Raw genomic sequence first — 19,139 nt, 5'->3', positions numbered from 1 at the left:
GAACAGCCGCAGTTGCTATGGCAACTCTGGAAGCCTGGATTTAGGCTCCGCAGGAACTACGGGGCTCGGGGCTCTCGGTTCTCCGTCCGCAGGGCCTGGAGGCTCCGGGGCGGGGCCGCTGATCTGCTCAGCTCGGGGCAGGAGCGTCCTCGCTGTCCTGGGCCCTCCCGGCCTCTGCCTGTCCCGGGGGAGGCGGGATCCTGGGCTGTGTCCCGGCGCCCTGTGCTCTGGGGCCTGCGCTGTGGGATTCGCGCTCCCGCCCCGCAGCCCCCTCCCTGGAGCCGCCGCCCGAGCCCCTCCAAGCTGCTCCGGTCGGTCCCACCATGGGCGCTGTAGCCCTTAGGGAGCTCGGAGCACTCCCCCGGGGCGCAGGTGTCTGTTAGTGTCCCAGGGAGCCCGAGGGCATCCCCGCCCTCCTGGGTCCTGCTCCAACTCCCTGCGAGCCCCTTTCCGCCCGCCCGGGAAGGTTGGTGCAGCTCCTGCTCCTCCGGGACGGGGCTCTCCTGTCCTGGGGACACTCGCCCCGGCCTCAGCCCGGCTCCTCGCGGGGCCCCTCCCCCTCGGAGGCCTTTTGTTCCTTTATTTCTTTTTCCCCGTCTTCCTACCTTGATAGAAGCGCGGACTCTTCTCACTGTAGCATTCCAGCTGGTCTCTCTTTACATCTCAGGCCAAATTCGTAAGTTTTCAGGATGGTTTGAAGGTTATCTAGGTAACTTGGTGGGGACAGGTGATTTGGGGACCCTGCTCTTCTGCCATCTTGCCCCTCCCCCCTATTAAAACAGTCTTGATGAAAATACAAATTATTCTTTGAGGTGGTGTGCAAGCTTCGTCCAGGGCACCTGCTCTTTGTGACATGGTGAGTGAACAGGAACAACAGGTGCAAACCTCGCTAAGCGGTCGGTCTCCTGGCTCTCCTAGCCCACTCTCCTCCTGTCTTGGTAAAATTTTGGGTTAACTTTGATGGATACCAATGTCTCTAGGATTCAAGTTAGTGATTAATTCTCAAGTTGCAAGGTATAAATTATTTTTTCTTATCAGTCAAACACATTACTTGGATGCCGTCTGTAGGAGGGCATTCCTTTCAAGTAAGGGCATTCCAAGTCCTGAGCCACTGAATCATTGTCATTGTCACACCTGTCTGGCAAAATAGCTGTTAGCAAAATGAAAAGATGATGTACCAAGTGCTACCAGTGGTTGTGGTTCTAGGCTTCTGACTGGTTCTAGAACTGGCTTTTATTATCCTATTGATTTATTACCTTGTTCTAGCAATGGCAACCGTAGCAGTGAGAATCACTAATGTTTGTGGAGGACTCTGAGGTGGCAGCTGTGCATCTGGCTGTGCTGTATTAGTTCATATGAATCCCACCGCCATTCTCTGAACGAGGCACCGTGATCGCCTCTGTTTCAGGCACAAGAAGATGGAGGTTGGGAGAGCCACTTGGTTGTCCTCACACAGCTTGTGAGAGTCGGACTTCTGAGTCCAGGCAGCATGAGCAATGTGGGGCAGATTTAGATTTGGCTCTATTTTGGGAAACTTTCAATGGCAGTGTGATGAGAGGCCTCGCTGAAATGGAAAGATGCTAGAAAGTTTTAAAGTATGCTGCAACCAAACGTGTTTAAGGTTGTATAATTCTTTTTTTTTTTAAGATTTTATTTATTTTAGAGAGAAAGCAAGCACAAGCAGAATAGGAGGGGCAGAGGGAAGAGGGAGAAGCAGGCTTCCCGCTGAGCAGGGGCCCGATGTGGGGCTCGATCCCAAGACCCTGGGATCATGACCTGAGCCAAAGGTAGATGCTTAACTGACTGAGCCACTCAGGTGCCCTGGTTGTACATTCTGACATATATTCTGATGTCAAGAATCAGTCTAGATCTTTGTAACTGGGCAAAATTTTACTGTGTGGTGATTTTAGGTGCTCTGCCCCACATAAGATGAAAGCCATTTGAGGGCAGTATTGTAATTATGGATTTTGGTGTGTTTTTTTTCCTATGTGACTATCTGATATTTGATAACAAAGATCAAATTACCTAAAGCTTATAAACATGTCCATGATGTGTTTCTTGCATGTACCAGTAGGTGGTCTTATCATTTGCAGTTATTTCTGTAGGCATGATGGTACTTTGAGCAGAGCCATATGCTCTCTACCACCTATTTTCTCACAGGAGTAGGTAGGTATGCAGGACAGCTTTGGTGGTGTCCACGAGCCACCTTTGCCTATTAGGCTCTGGAAGAGGAGAGAGGGAAAGACTGCTTAGAGCTACGTCCCTGGTTGTTTTGGCATTAAGATTCAGATTCTCTATTTAGAAAGACATGGTCCATAGGGAATGAGAGGGTGAGAAACTTGAGTGTAAATTTGAGAAGGGGATCAATCTGACAGCTTCTGGTGCAGAAGGGCATGAGAAGTGAGGAGCTGTGGGGCCCTTACGTCTGAAACTTGCCACCATCATCCTCTGTATTGGATCCAGAGGAGGTACTGTGGAGGTGGTCCTTGAAGAAACTCCAATGCAGACTCCTCATAGAATGCCAGCCTAGAGTGCAGAGCTGGTGGTAGGGTATATTGTGTGTGGGCCATTTATAGCATCTTTTCTCCAAAATAACAAAAGGGATAAAATGTTGCTTGAGAATGGGATTCCAGCTTCTCCTAGCTACTTTTTCACTGAATGTCCCTGTGATCGCTGCCTCATTCTTTATAGATTGAATTGAATTCCCATGATGCTTTACAAATGCTTTCATAGTTTAGGTGTAATTAAGAAAGGAAAGAAAGCATAAGCCCAAGAAGAGCATGAGGGAGCCTATTTAATCCCCAGAAAATAAACTTTGGGGTGAAATCTTGGTGAAAGCTGTGGAGTGGTGTTGCTTTGAAAATGAAGAAGGAAAAAGGAGTTCCTTCAGTGTTTTCTTGATCTAGAGACCTGGCTAGAAATGGCTATAAATTTTCATTAATGTTATATATCTGGCTCCTCAGAAAATGATATTTAAGATGAGTTGAACATTAAAGCTTTGCTGAGGATAGACACGAATGGCCTTTTGGTTTCATGGTGATCATGAATTTTGCTAATGATAGAGCCAAGGGTAATGCAGTAGTTTTTACATGACTCAGGGAGTAGCTTGTCTGATGCTTAAGGGGAAATCAAGCTTGAGTCCTTATTTAATGGGAGTATTATTGAAGAAAAAAATTGAGATTTGAAAGCATAGAGGGAGGTAAAGTTAAACTTTTTTGGGTGTAGGGGTGGGGAGGAGGGCATGTCATAAACATTTTTTCTTGAATCTTACAGCCTTACCACTTGATCCCAGCACTGCTTCGGAAAATCGCAATGTAATATACTGGTTATGATGTTGATGAAAACATACAGTGAAGAGTAAAAGCACTGAAAGCAAGCCTGTGTCCTTTAGGGCTGAGGCACCTGGGTATTCATTTTGTTAGCCTACACCAGTATATGTGAATGAAGGTGTTTCGATATTGACCAAAATGCTTAGGATTGTTTTCTTAAAATATATCTTGATGACTGTACTTGCTGGAATTAGCAGCTTTTTCTGGGTCATGATAATTGCATTTTCAGAAACCATTCCTTCACCTCAGAGCTATGTCCAGAGGCTGGTATAAAGAGGGGGCTGTATGGTCACTGCCCTTGACGGCGTTCTTTCTCACCTTCCATTCTTCTCGAGTCAACATCTGTGAGGCAAGACTGTTGGTTGGAGTTGGTGGGTTTGATATGACCCCAGGTGGAGTCTGCTCTCCCTGGTTGCCCTAGGGCACGGCTCTCTGGTATTGCTCAAATTGTTGACGTGGTCACAATGTTCACACTGCGAAGTTGTATGCAGTAGACCATATAAAGAAGGGATTGGCTTGTTTTGATTTAAAAAAAAAAATAACACAACTCAGACATTTTTTAGCAGAAAATGTCTTCTTTTAGGTCCTTCAGTGCTAAGAGCAGTTGGCTAGCCTTAGAGTACTTATGGGCAGTTGACTCAGAGATGGGTCTATGCAGCATGGTTTTTATTTTTTCCTCCCTCCTTCTTCCCCACCCTCCTCTCCTCCCTCCCTAGTGAACTCTCTTTCAGTTTTATAATTCTCTGCTGATAAATTCCAGCAATATCAGAAAAAAGATGAATATATCTATTAAAGGACATGTTCCCTCCTTTTCTTTTATAAAGGAGTATTATAAAAGGAAAATACTACCTTTATCAGAAGCATATAGTAAATCTGTTGCTAAAATGGTTTTCACGCTTTTTTAAAAGATAGTTTTATTTTATTCTTCAAGGTGAAGTTGCCACAAGTAATTCATTGCATTTGAATGAACAGGCTTGTAATTCAGTTGGGTTTATCTCCTATTGCAAACTCCTTAGTTTTTTTGATAGAACTTTTGGTTTTTAAAATTGTGTGTGTACATATACTTGGAACTGTGTGTGTATCTTAATGTAGTCTAGTCCGGAAAGCATTAGAATTGGTAAAACCTTGGGTTTAATGCCTCCTGAGACTTGGAACAAAGAACAGTTTTGTGCAGAAGCTCCATCTTTGCCAAATGTAGCCTTAACTCCTGCTAAACTAATAATGGATGGATTTGGATCTTAACACATGAGATAATACAATTTTTTTTGAAGGTAAATGCCTTTGGTTTTAGGCATTTCTTTTTGGGAGACTATATTGAAAGGCAGGTGGATTCCAAAATGGGAAAAGCAAAGTCCTTAGAAGATCTTTGGGGATTCCTGGGTGGCGCAGTGGTTTAGCGCCGGTCTTTGGCCCAGGGCGCGATCCTGGAGACCCGGGATCGAATCCCACGTCAGGCTCCCGGTGCATGGAGCCTGCTTCTCCCTCTGCCTGTGTCTCTGCCGTTCTCTCTCTCTCTGTGACTGTCATAAATTAAAAAAAAAAAAAATTAAAAAAAAAAAAAGAAGATCTTTGTCAGGCTGTTTGCAATAGATCAAGTTGTTAAAGAGGAGAAACTTAAAAACATCTTTGTCCTTGTGATTTCAGGTGTGATTACTGTTCTGAAGTGGACATTGGAGGAGGACCAGGTAAGCACTGCAGTAAGCAGATATCTACATGACTTTGCGTAGACCCAGGATATTTGCCGTGGGGAGGGAGAAGATCAAGTAGTTGAGTCAAATGTTGCCATTTGGAACTGTCAAAATACAGACCCCTAGTCCCAAAGGACTGAGAGATGGCTCTAGCAGTGCCACCCCAATCCTAAGGGTGTCGACGTCTCCATCTATCTGGGTAAGGCCTGGTGGAGTTAATCTTTTGGGATAATTGGGCAAGGATATTTTATCTGTCTAGCATTAGTAAAGTGACTGGAGCAGAAGGCCATTGATCACTTTATTCAGTCATGATCCAACATGACTTTAGTTGAACATGGCCAGTTACCCTTATATAGAATGGCCGATTCCTTCAGAGCAGTCCAACTCAGACCTGACATAGAGGATCATGAGGTGAATATAAGTAAAACTGATGAATTGGAGAGTATGATTGCTAAAGATGGCACAATCTCTGAACTGTGTCTGTATCAAGGAACCAAGTATTGCTCAAGAATACTTTCCTAAGTCCTCATTTATGAACATATTTTATGGCAGAAGAAATTTGCTAAGCACTTCCTTGTTTGAACAGTCTGAATAGTGTGTAGTGCTTAAAATCGCCTCCCAGGCCACCCTTGAGAGTTAACTTGGTAAATGAGATGTTAACTTGGGAGCAGAGTATCTGGATTTCACAGCCTGATAGGATTTGGGTGTCAAGGATATAGGGCTAACAGAATGAAACATTAAACATTCCTAATTCCTGTTTCATTTATGTATGTGGGTCTTTGAACAAACTTTGTCTCTAACATCACAGACAAAAAAAAAAAAACAAAACAAAACAAAAAAAAAAACACCCACCCCAGCAACTCATAAGCAGGTGAATGTCTGATGTGAGTAAAAAGCCTTAATGTTAGAGCTAGAAAATCATGTGACCATGTGACTTTTATCAGCAGCTTCTCTCTAGCTGTCACCTTGAGAGTTTGTCCTGCTGGGAGAAACCAGAGAAACAAGACGTGTCTCCTTCAGAACCTCAAAGGGATTTTGAATTTCTGAGGATGTGGGATTTTGTCTAAGATGGAGCAAGTGTATTTAATCCACCTCTTCCCCTACCCCACCACATACACACATCCCTTAATTGGAATGGGACTTCATTTCAAGGACTGTACAACCGAACAGTGTATCTTCAGGAGTCTGTTTTGGCAATTAGTTCACTGTTGACAGATAGGGCAAGTTCATGCACTGCCTGCTAAGATTTGCCAGGCATGGCAGCTGGGGGCAGCAGGCTGATGTCGTGGAGACCTGGAGCTGGGTCTGCAGTCGCTAAGACCCAGCTGCTGTAGCTTATGCTGTGGGAAGGATGAGTATCTTTTTGCCTTTCCTGTGCTGAGATTTTCTTTTTAATATCCATGTCTGCCCCCACCTCCTGCTCTCAGCTCTGCACTGTGTGGGGTTGACAGCCTTCATGGAGCGGGCAGACGTGTTGGCACCATGTGGCACTCCTGGGCTGTGTCTATCTGCCACCAAATATGTTGTCACCTTCCCTCTTGAGCATGCCATATCTAGCTGTCTTTGGAGGGGCCTCTTGGCTCCTTTGGGAATAACTATTGAAAGAGCAGCTGTCTGTCAGCCTCCTCCAGAGCCTCGAATTGGGCTATTGTCAACCTGTTGTTGGAGGAGTTCCCAACACAGCAGACTTGGCTGTCATTGACATTTATAACTTGAAAGCCATACCACAAATGAGTTTGCATTTCTTAAAATCCTTTAAATAGCCCTTAGAATGTGAAGCATGTGGCCTTCATACCCTTGGGCACCCCTCAGGAGTGTGGAAATAGTTGGGTGTTCCCGGAGGAGGGGAAGTGGGTTACCATTCTCCCCACAGCATCTCCTTTCTGATTTAGGTAGGAATAGGTTGTCCTGGCTTTGTGCTTATTAAGTTTATGTATAATCATATGAGTCCATTTAGGTCAGGATTATTGGCTTCTGAGAACAAAGAACTCTTTAACTCTGATTACCACAGAGCCTGTGATAAGAGAGGAAAATTGATGTCAGAAAAGGTTTTTCAAAGGGGTTGGTAGATCTCATACCTGTTTTCTTTTTTTTTTAACGCCCTAATTTTTCAAAGAACCAGCTTCTAACTTTCATTTCTTGAGACATGACCAGAAGAGAAAGATGCGGTGTTTGTGGTAAAAATAAAACCAGAGCCACACCAGTGGATCTTGTGAACACATATTGCCAAAGAAATTGGGGAAAGTGCAGAATGGAATCAGAATGGTTTTTACTTACTGAGGGAGTAGTTAGACTTTAAAACCTTGAGGGCTGGGACTGGCCATCCCGTTCTTCATACCACCAGTGGCTAGCACAGAACCTGGCCCGTGGCGGCCTGGGGAGCCGAATGAATGAGTCAGAAGAAGGAAAGGTTTTAGGTAGAAAACGTCTGTCTGTCTTTTTTTAATCCTGGTAGTACAGACATTGAAATATGTTAATCATCAAATCCAGATTATGGGATTTAAAGTTAATGATGTTTTCCTGTTGGTGTCAAGGATGAGTAATCTTGGAAGAGGCGGGGGCTTCCATGGCAGGCCTAGATGCGATTAAGATGACACCCCTTCACTGCTTGGGCTCAGATGTCTTTCCGTGGTTCCCAGGACGTTTGTCATGTCTCAGGAAATGTCAGTGCCTGATGCTGGCTGCATGCTGGGCAGCTCAGTCTTCTGCCATGGTTTGCTAGCTCACCTGGAGCGGGGTAGCTGTGGGCTCTTGAGCCACCTGGATGGGGGCCGCAGGCTTTGGGAAGAAAGTTAGCTGAGGGATGGGTGTCCCCTTCCTGGCTCTTTGCCTGCGGTGCACATTGGCATCTCCTTTTTTCTCAGACACCAGCAGGTGCCCTGGAGCCGGTAAGACTGCGTGCGGGATAGCCACTGTCCAGTACCGATAGGCGGGCATGATGGATTAAACCCTGCTTCCCTGCCAGCCCAAGGGAACGGGAAGGTGGGGACATGGAGGTAGAGGGCAGAGCTATGGGCAGCCATGTGTCTCGTCACCAAGCCACACATGGAGGAGTGGAGCAGTTGTCTTCACAAGGCCTTCCCGGCTTTGACTGGACCTAACCAGCATCCTTGGTTCATGGCAAGAGGTTTCAAAACAACAGCATGTATCTTTTCTCTGATTTTACTTGAAAAAAGTAAAATGTTGAAATATTTCAAGTATTCAGAGAAGTGCAGAGACTTGGCTAAAACACTGGCTCGTGTGTCCTCCCACCTCCCCTTCCTTCCTCCATATCTTTCGGGTTCCTTTCTGATGCTGCCAGTGACATGTGTCTTACTAACTGTGAAAGGTGCTTGTGCTGCTTTATGTTGAAATGACCAGACTTCTGTCCTTGGAAATTTTCAAAATGTGGTCTGCCAGGAATCTAGGCCTACACAGAACCCCATCCTACCCACTCTCTGAGGATGGTTGGTGCTACCTGGATCTACCCTCACCTATAGTTCCTTTTGTTCATTCTCTTGTTCTGTGCTTGCTGTCCATCTGCTTTTCTCTCCTTTCAGTTTCAAGGAGCTGTGTGTGTGTTTAAATCCCTCTCTGCAGCTGGTTCAGGACTCTGTAAATGGGCAATTCAGTTGGTCCTGCTTGGCCCAGCTAATACTGTCTCTCCATCCCATGCCCTTCCCACGAAGAGGTCTGCTCACTTAATCATACCTGGTGCCATGTGCAGATGACTCACTCTGTTCAGAACCTCTCCTTTCTCTCCAAGCCAATATGCACCTTCTCTGTGTATGTCAACCTCCCTGGAGGAGAGAGGCGAAGGCCATTTGATTTTGTGTCTCAGGCTTACAGTGATGGATAGACAGCATGTGTCCAACCAGCCTGAGGCTCTCTCTCAGGTTAGTTAACACGGGAAGGCCCACTGACTGACAGGTTTCTAGTCATTTATTCTCTTACTGTGGCCATTTTCTGGGTCCAGAGTTCTACGGTATTTTAGCCATGTTGATGGATGACTGACCACGTAACTCTCCGTTTCACTCTGAGCCTCACGATGGCTTACAGGAATCTATGTGGGCAGCTCACGCCTCAGAAAGGCTGATGATGAGCTACCACCCTGAAAGGGTAGGGCTGAGAGACTTGCTGGGTCGAGAGGCTGGAGGAGAACCCAGGTGAAGGAAGGATTGGGGATGGTGGGGCAGGAAACATTGGGAATTTGGCTGAAGAGTTTGGAGATTTGGGGTGATTGGGGGAACAGAATGGTCTTTAAAACTTACAAACTGGGACGGGATACCTGGGTGGCTCAGCGGTTGAGCGTCTGCCTTCGGCTTAGGGCGTGATCTTGGGGTTCCAGGATCGAGTCCCACATCAGGCTGACTCTACGGAGCCTGCTTCTCCCTCTGCCTATGTCTCTGCCTCTCTCTCTGTGTCTCTCATGAATAAATAAACCTTTAAAACTTAACATCATGGATTGGTACACTACAAATAAGTGACTAGGAAGGGAAATAAAAAGACCAAGGAGGTCCAGAATGTAAGCCTGCAGTTTTAATAGTGGATCGATTCAAAGACGGAGAATTCTCCTGTCACATCACCATAAGAGTTTCCAAAATGTTTACCTTCCATTTCGGTACTTAATCTCCATAGGTGAAGCACTTTGTGGACCGGCTCTGCTCTGTGGACTGCCCTCCCCCTCCACTTGGAGTAGTACTTATTTAGGAGATGTGGGTCTCTGCTAGCCCTCCCCCCCCTTTAAGATTGATTGCTTGGGAGAGGGAGACTCTCCAGCCGACTCCCCACTGAGCACAGGGCTTGATCCCACCCACCTGAGATCATGACCTGAGCCAACACCAAGAGTTGGAAGCCCAACCCACAGAGCCACCGAGGTGGCCCCAGCTCCATGTCTGTTATGCTATGAGACCCACCCTGACCTCTCTGCATCTTGTTTTTTTATGCTATAAAGTAGAAGTCGGTTTGCACAACACTGTTCTCCCTGATAGGAAATGAGGGGCCAGAAACAGATGCTTATTCTTGAGTGTTCCACCCAAATGGATTTCCTTTTAGAGATCTTTCTAGAAGGGACATGCTGGGGATCATTTCATTTACCTTCTTGGCTGCCTGAAATGTGTGACCAGCTCATTCAAAAGGCATGTGTCCTGCATTAGTGCCCTTCTGTAACAAGTGGATCTCTCTGCATGTGTGTGTGTGTCTGTGTGTACAGTCAGGTTGCACCAAGTGGAAGTTTTTTCTAATTCATAGTTTTAGGCTGGTGGCAATAGTGTGGGGTAATGACCCCTTTTGTGAAGTGATTTACTGATGAAGACAAGCAAGGTCCTGACTCTGAAGACAGGCCCTCCACGATTTAGCCCACAGTGGTGTCTGTGTGGCCTATGGGATGGTGGGTGGGTGGGTGGGGGGCAGGTGCAGGAGCCAACTTGGGAGGATGTTTCAGCCAGGCAGACCTGGCAATTGATAATCCCTTGCCATTTATATTCGATTGTCTCAGATTCAGTCACCTGGCCACACCTCACCAGAAAATGTAGTCTGGCTGCGTGTCCCGGAAAGGAGAATGTGGATTCAGGGAGTTGTGAGCATTGTCCATAGCCTCCCTGACTCCCAGTTTTCTGATTCACTTACCAAAGTCGTGTTCACTATTGTATTCTTTTATCCACATGAACTCTTTTATTCCTCTTTAATGCCTGCTTGTGACAATGGTCAGGCATTACGTTTTTATGCACCGGGGTGAGAAACAATGGAAAGAAAAGAGAATGGAAGGTCCCTCAATTCACGGACGGTGATTACACAGGCTGCTGTCAGCAGCCAGGAATGGCCAGTGCTGACTACAAAGGAATATTGGCTATATGCCATAAGCTGCATTTGGATTTTTTTTTAATCTAGGTATTTATGAGTTGAGAGTAATGCTTAGTCTTTAAAAAGTAAATAGCACTTAAGCAGAAGAAAACCATTGGTGTAGGGACAGCTAGTAGCTCCTGTTGAAAGGTGGCCGAGGTAATGTAATTTAATAAAAAGCTGAAGGAGCTCTAATATTTTCATAAGTATGCTGGTTTTTTTTTTCCTGCGGCAGTGAATTAAAAAAACACACAATATCCCCCCGAACACCTTTATTTGCTTTCAATACAGGGAAGCCAGTGAGTCAGAATAAGAGAGAAGTGGGACTGTGGGAGGGACAGTGAGTGTGCATAGGGGAGAGTCTTTGGAGAGTTGCAGAGTGTAACATCCTTCCGGAGCCTGTGTGTGCTAGAGTGACGGGACAACTGGACTAGGCCTTTTGCAGAGAACCTACTATAGAAAAGTGAACATATAAAGGGTGGAGGAGATGAGATACCAACAAGAATATGTGGCCACTCAGATCTCCAGCCAAGGGAAGATATCCCCCCACCACCACCCCTCGGCTGCAGCAGGATGGATGTTTGTTGGGGTGGGGATGGGATCACAGAGTGAACGTGGGGCCCTCTGGAAAGAGCTGCATCTGTGAAGGAGATGCTGCTGGCCTCCTCCCCGTGTCCACCTTCCCAGCTTCTGCTGACACCTCCCGTAGGCCAACCCTATATGGAAACCAGATGGCAAGGGAGTTTGGGAGATGTGGTTTCCTACGATATGTTGCATAAGGGGCAGGGGCATGCGGAGAATGCATTTGAGAGCAGAAGGGTAGATGGCTGGCACAGGGAGTGTAACCTCTTGGTGGAAAGGCAGGAGAATAAATAAATGAGAGATCACTTTAGGAAAGAAATAATTGAGTGGGTTTCCTTTCTCCATGCTATATTCTCTCTGTGTTTCTCTATTACCACCTGTGTTCCTTTTCATCATTTTGTTAAGTGCTTTTTACCCCACGTGGTATTTTCTGGACCTCTTTGACTCTGCAGTAACAGCTAACATCTATTGAGAGTCCACTGTGTGCCAAGATGGCAGAGTTCTCAGCGCTTTATCTGTCTTAATTCTTTGAATTACCAAAGCAGCTTGGTGAGGCAGGTACAGTCAGTGCTCATTGTTTGAGAATTCAGTTTTTGAATATTTGCCTACTTGCTAAAATGTATTTGTAATGACCACATCAGTAGTTGCAGTGCTTTCGTGGCCATTGACAGACAACACACAGCGCAGGGAAATTTGAGTGGCCGGATGCTCAGTTCCCAGCCAACATCAAATGAGGCGACACTCTGTCTCCTCGTTTTAAGTCTCCTCCTGTAAATAAGTGTTCTCTTTGTGGTCTAATTAGCACCCCCTTTTTGGGCCTTTTTGAACTTGTCTTTGGTGATTTTATGGTTTAAAATGGTTCCTAAGGGGATCCCTGGGTGGCGCAGCGGTTTGGCGCTTGCCTTTGGCCCAGGGCGCGATCCTGGAGACCCGGGATCGAATCCCACGTCGGGCTCCCGGTGCATGGAGCCTGCTTCTCCCTCTGCCTTTGTCTCTGCCTCTCTCTATCTCTCTGTGACTATCATAAATAAATAAAAATTAAAAAAAAAGACTTTATAAAATGGTTCCTAAGGCAGCCCTGGTGGCTCAGTGGTTTGGCGCCACCTGCAGCCTGGGGTGTGATCCTGGAGACCCGGGATCAAGTCCCGCATCGGGCTCCCTGCATGGAGCCTGCTTCTCCCTCTGCCTGTGTCTCTGCCTCTCAGTCTCTCTCTCTGAATAAATAAATAAATCTTAAAAATAAAATAAAATAAAATGGTTCCTGAGCAGAGCATTTAAAGTGCTGTTTGGTGTGCTGAGGTACAAGAAGGCAGTGATGGACCTGACGGAGGATATGCATGTGTTAGGGAAGTGTCTTCAGGCATGACTTACACTACTACTGGCTGTCAGTTCGATGTTCATGAGCCAGCAGTATATATATTAAATAAGGTGTCTTAAAACAGAAACACATAAAACACGATTATGAATTGATCAGTTGACGGAAGGGTTGTGACCAGAGGCTCACCAGAGGTTCCCCTGGGAACATTAGGTCAACATTCCTGAATTCCTTGTTCCCTGTGACTTTATAGAACATAACAATGGCAAAGAATGCCCATCTGCTGTACCGCTGTTATCCCCAGTTTGTAGAAGACCAAGGCAAGTAGAAGTGAAGAAAGTTGCCCATTGTCACCTGGTCGGATCAGAACCCAGGCAGTCTGGCACCCTGCCCGTCACTCTTAAACTCTGTGCTCTACTGGCTTTTTTATATGGCTGCTCCCACCCTTTTGGACCTGCTGTTGATGCTGGCGAAATCAACCCAAACGCTATTTTCAATGATTAAACCCCTGTCGATAAAGCCAAGGATTTTCTCGGGTTGGGAATCCTGATATGTAGAACCTCACAATAAAGGTAATAACATTTGACATGTGTGTAAAAACTTGGGCATATTTCATGTGAGTTCTCAGAAGCACTGTGAAGTGCACATCACCTCTCCGTTTCATAAGTAAAAACTGGTGTGTGTGGTGGGTGGTGATTTGAGCAGAGCCCCAGGGTGAGAGAGTGATAGAACAGAGACTCAAACCCAAGCTTCCTGGCATCAGATCCCTCACTCTTTTTGCAGTATTGAGCAGGCCTCTCAGTGAGGCCCTGGGGATTGGGATACTTGCCTTGCCACTGATGCTCTGCTTTGCTCCTTTCATTCTGCTTTGTTCTGGAGAAACCACAGAAATGGAGAATTGGGTATAAAATGGGTGATTTCAAGGAAGGACCAGAAATAATTTCTTGAAAATAACTGTTTATTTCCATGTATATAGAAAGTCTTTCCTGGCCAGAATGACCTTTCTGGAAAGATGTTAATTTTTTTTTTCTGTTCATTAGGGAAATATTTGAAGATAAGTAAAAAATAAAGGAAAAATAATTCAAGAAGGGTGTTGGTATGCTCTGGCCTAAACACGGTCATGCCTTGTCTCTTTAGTTATCTTTGTGTACTGAAATTTGTGTTTGAAAAGAAATGGGTGTACTTGTTAGGAGTTAAAGGGATATATATATATATATATATATATATATATTTAAAAAAAGGTGCCCTTTCCCTGGGGCCAGCTGTGCCTGATTTCTTGTGTACTTTCCCAGAGGTGTTCCAACCTCTACCCCAGTGATTCTCAGCTGGTGGTGATGCAGGGACATTGGCACATCCTGGCGGGGAAGCTGGGGAAGTGTTGCTGGCCCCGTGGTGAGCAGAGTCCTGGGGTGCTGATAAATGCCATACTGTGCACAGGACAGCCCCACAGCATAGTATTCAGCCCAAATAGTCAGTAGTGCCAAGGTGCAAAAGCCCTTCCCCACCCTCAGTGGGCACTGCATGGGCCGTCTCCATGTGCGATATACAAAAGCTTTCGTGTTTGAACTTCGATGTTCATTTTGTGTCTTCCGAAGGCTTTTGTTTGCCTGGTTCTTACGCTGGCCATGCTGCAGCTGCTGCTCGCAGGTGGGGCAGTGGGCATGACCCTCCCCAGGTGTGGCTCCAGGAGCTTGTCAGCGCCAGAGACTTAAAAGCAGGGAGGCTGACTTCAGCCGATCTGGTCTCCTTTTTTTTTTGTTTTGTTTTGTTCTAAACAAAGCCCATGATAAAATACTTCCTGGGAAGAACTCCTGTTTGTCTAAGTTCTAAATAGTTGCTGCTGTTAATAATGCTGTGTAAATATGTTAATATTTATACTTATCTATACACACTTGAGATTAAAGCACACTTCTGCCTACCGCTTAATAAACATCGTATACTACATGAAAATTAATTTTGAGAATTTCCTATCTACCATTGACCCTGACGCATGTGGACTGAGCTACCCATGTTGCTTGGAGAGTAAGTTCCTAACAGTTCAGAATGGATGGAGCTTGCTCCAAGTTCACCTCAGGCCCCCAACCCTTGTGGTACAGCCTATTTCTGTGTTTCTGCAGAGCTTGACAATAAATGACACCGCAGTTTAGGACAAAAAATATGGAACTTGAGTTTCTTCAGTTCTCTCACTTGTGTGACCATTTGGAGTTTTTATGTGTGATTAAAATGTAAAACCGTGAAAGATTGAGAACTAGATTGAATATTGGTTGCTAAGTGTGTATTTTACTTCATGGAAGAAGTATTTTACTGAATTTTAGAAGTCACTTTAAAAATTGACATTTAGGGGTAACTGGGTGGCTCAGTGGTTTGGCTCAGGTTGTGATCCCAAGGTCCTGGGATTGAGTCTCCCGATGGAGCCTGCTTCTCCCTCTGCCTATGTCTTTGCCTCTCTTTGTGTGTCAAATAAATAAATAGATAGATAGATAGATAGATAGATAGTAGACATTTTTAAAAATGTGGATGGGGCATCTGGGTGGCTCAATCTGTTAAGTGTCTGACTCTTGATTTTGGATCAGGTCATGGTTTAGGGTTGTGACAGCCTGCTTAAGATTTTCCATCTCCCTCTACCCCTTCTCTCTGCTGCACTGGCACATGCGCGCTCTCTCTCTCTCTTAAAGAAAATCCCCCCAGATTGTTTAAAAACTAACAAGTGACTCAAGAATATGGTGATGATTGATTATTGCATGCACATTGTTGGAAATCAGTTTCCTCATATGGAAGAGGGACTGTGTTAGGTAGTGATCCACCCTGATCGTCCCCTGTGCTAGATATACCACTCTTAGGATGGTTGAGATCTTTATGAAAAATGAATGAAAGGGAATGAAAGTGGGCGCAGGAAAGCCCATAGTTGTTTCTGTTGATCTGGTTTCTGTCCCTGCAGAATCAGTGCTCTTTGAAATGCCACAGTGGATTGAAATTCTGACCCAGTAGGGTCTTTGAGAAAGTAGACAAATCTTGCCCTTTCCCCCCTTGGATGTCTTAAAACTTGTTTGATTTATACATAATGAACAGTGTACACATTGTTGGTGTACCGCTTGATGAATGACCACAGCTACACATTGTTGTGTTGAGGTCCCCAGATAAGTATCAAACGTAAACAATAACTGGAACCCCCCCCCCCGCGTCTCATTCTAGTTGAGATTTCCATTCACCCCCATCCCAAGCATCACCACTGGCCTGACTTCTAACCACACAGATCAGTTGCACTGTTTTTGGATGTTACATAAATGGAATTCATTATACAGTACATAAAGCGAAGACTAATTTTAACCCATCTCTCTTGATTTTGATGGTGACTGGAGACATTTGAAATACTCCAAAATGTGGCATTTAAACATCTTGGCGACTTTCAGTGGTAGATTAACAATTTCCAGTCTAGTTCATGTGTGGTTTCACTTGGAAGAGCAGTGGCCTTCGGGGTAGTAACATTTAATATACTTGCTTCTGTGATGAAGAACACAACCAACTTACTTATGTCACTTGCTGGGCTTCAGAATTTTATGTGGAAGGCAGATAATTGTACGGACATTAAATTGGAATTTGTGTGTTGGAGAACTTTTCTCCAGTTCATTTGAAGCTTAGGGTAGCTTATAGGCCTATAGTGTGGTCAATAAGTTGGATACAGTGTATAGAAGCTTATAATTGGATTTAGATTGGGAACCATAACATGGTTAGCAATGCAATTTTATTGTATCAATGTATTCATGCTACCATCTTCTGAGTAGTAAGTGTGTCTTGTTTATAGAGACAGAATGGGGATAGAGTGTTTAATAGTTCAAGTTTGGGCCACAGGGGTCTGAAATTGCCCTTCACGTAATGGGAGAAATTCAGTACTCAGTCTGAAGGCCCTTAGGATGTTGAGTTGTTAAATTAACATGAAAGTATTATTTAGAAAAAATAGCCTTCTCCGCAGCCATCATCCACAGTGAGAATATGTATTCTCAGTCGTTTCTGGATCTGTCAGAGCCTGGCTCATTCACCATGAGCTGTGGCGGCCAATTCGGGAGGTTGGTGTGGCTCCCACTGAGGTGTTATGTGGCAGCAGGCCACATAAGACGTGAAAAGTGTTTGCCACGCAGCTTCTCTTAGTCCCAGCAGAGATGAAAACGAACAGTTCTAGCAAAATTGCTAAGTCAGGGATGTTTGTCTCCGGGAAGCTGCCTTTTGCTCACTTAATTTTTTGGTCTATAAAAAAACCATTGCCTTCTTCCTTCCTTAGTGGTTTCTAGCCATCTTCTCAAATTAAAATGGGGAAGAATCTTATTTGCCTTATTCCTTGAAGCTTCTCTATATCCATTTGCTAGCCGTTTGTTTTTGTTTTTGTTTTTGTTTTGCATTTTCAAGCCCCTGATGCAGGAGAGTCAGTACTTGCAAATAAAAAACAGTTCAGGAGATTGGATCTGAGATGGGAATTAGATCATGTCACTCCTGGGCTTTGGGCTGTACAAAGTCATTCTTCAGCTATGGGGGAGCCCTAGGGCCTGCTGTGGCATTCAAGATCCCTGGTCACCTCGTCTTGCTGCCCAAGGCTGGACTTGGCAGGCCCCTGATTCCCCTCGCGTCCCAGGCAGCCAGGGGAATGTGACTGTTCGCTGATGCCTCTGCTCCTCTCCCTGTCGGGGATGACTTGCTCTGCCATCCTCATTTTCTCTTTCAAGGTTCTTACTGGGGCTTTCTTTTATCAAAGAAGCCTTCCTTGATCCTCTTGGATAGGACGAGAGGCCTGCCTTCTGTGTTCTTGTGTTACCCCGTGTATATCCCATACTCTTTTGTATGCATCTGTATGCTGATGTGTGTGCCCAGCATTCAAAACAGTAGCCTGCACATAGCAGGTGCTCCACAGATTCCTTGTTGAACTAATGTGTGGATTTCACTTTTATGTTCTAATGATGTATCAACGTGTCTGTCTCCCCACGAGACTCTGAGAGCAGGAATTGTACCTATTAATCGTCATATGCTCCATGCCTGACAGAGGTACTCAAAAATGTTTGAGTGGAAGGCCGGCCAGGCTGGCCTGTGGGGAGAGCATTGTGGAGGCAAGGGAGAGTTTTCCTTGTATTATAGTCATTTGTATTAAGTCGTGAGTGTGTGGGCAGAGCTTCATTCCTGTGGCTTTGTGATCAGATGCATGGGAATCCCAGAATGCTGTGGGGGAAGAACGATGCTCTAATACTTCCTCCCCACCCTCTCTCCACTCCCTTGTTTTCCAAGTGGGAATGCCTCTGTGTATGGGCAGGTGTTGATGGAAGTGTTCATCTCCCAGAGAAAATGCCCGGCAGTGGTGATGTTGATTCACTTGCTGATGTCCAACTTGCCAATGCAGGAAAATACCAGTAAAAAAAAGAAAAACTATACAAAGGGGGGGGGGAAGGGCTTTGTATGTGGCGTGTCTTATTTCATTTTTATAGTAATTTTGGTATTTGGCCCCAGATCATTTCAGAGGTATTTTTTCATTCCCAGAAAAAGCCATTAAGTGATGAAGTAGAGTTTTCCTTTCTTTGAGTCTTGTTTTCCCTGATCTGCTCAGATCTTTGGCCATCACTTACTTGCCAGTGAGTGCCAGTGGGTGTTGAAATGAATACCTAGGGAACAAACCAATTCTGCAGGGAAATGGAGAGGTGGGATTTTAGTATTTTCTGCATTCTTCTGAGATTCAGAGGCCTCTGCCCACATGTGCCTTGTCCTGTCAATTGGATTGTTCCTGGTTCAGAAGAAGGGATTCCATATTGCAGGGTTTTCTCTGTTGTCCCAAGAGCTCAAAATGGAAAGGGCTGTGCTGCCTTCACAAGTTTGAGGACCCCTGGATTAAGAACAAATGTCAAAAGGATATTTTCTTTCCAGGGCCTGAGGTTGGAAGGCTTTGTAAGTCACCACGAGCCTGCCCTCTGCATTACTACCATTGTCCAGGGAAAAGTTGGCAGCTTTGAAAGTATTGAAGGCAGCTTTGGGGTGAGATTTCAGACGATGGTGAGGTCCTTTTCTCCCTCCCTCCCCCCCTTCCCCAATCTGTGATGAGACCCCCAATTTCCACTCAGACCTGCATTCTGAGGGGGGCCGAGTACACCCTTAGCCAGAGCAGAACACCTTTCAGTTACTATTCCTCACGCTAAGGTGTAGGGATAGACACATTTTTTTCTCCAACATGGTTTTAAAATACAAAGCATTGAGATTTAGAGGTGGTGGCTAAAAGATGGCCAGTCTTGTCTGTCTCCCCTACTAGACTTCAGGAAGCTCCTTGACCTTGGGTCTTTTGGGTCTCATTGTGTTCCCAGGGCTGAGCCCATAGTCACCACATCAGAGGAACTCAGTGAGCAGTGGCTGAATCTGTGCATGAAAGGTGGCCACTTG

The 19,139-nt window shown here is 45.4% G+C and overlaps 1 protein-coding gene across 7 annotated transcripts in view; it reads left to right on the top strand.

Moving 5' to 3' along the window:
* MGAT5 (alpha-1,6-mannosylglycoprotein 6-beta-N-acetylglucosaminyltransferase) overlaps window positions 1-19,139 on the top strand; it is a 336,949-nt gene that overhangs the window by 44,459 nt on the left and 273,351 nt on the right. For 6 of the 7 annotated variants that reach the window (XM_055315891.1, XM_055315888.1, XM_055315890.1 and 3 more), the window contains exon 2: window positions 4,974-5,014. The exons of the other annotated variant lie outside the window; for it this stretch is intronic. The gene's annotated coding sequence lies outside the window, so the exon portion shown is untranslated. The remainder of the gene's footprint in view (window positions 1-4,973; window positions 5,015-19,139) is intronic. 7 annotated transcript variants of the gene reach the window in all.

The sequence above is a fragment of the Nyctereutes procyonoides genome, unplaced genomic scaffold, assembly GCF_905146905.1.
Source record: "Nyctereutes procyonoides isolate TBG_1078 unplaced genomic scaffold, NYPRO_anot_genome, whole genome shotgun sequence".
Classification (NCBI taxonomy): domain Eukaryota; kingdom Metazoa; phylum Chordata; class Mammalia; order Carnivora; family Canidae; genus Nyctereutes; species Nyctereutes procyonoides.
The sequence above is the reverse complement of the archived record's forward strand: the minus strand, read 5'-3'. Positions and strand labels throughout refer to the sequence as shown.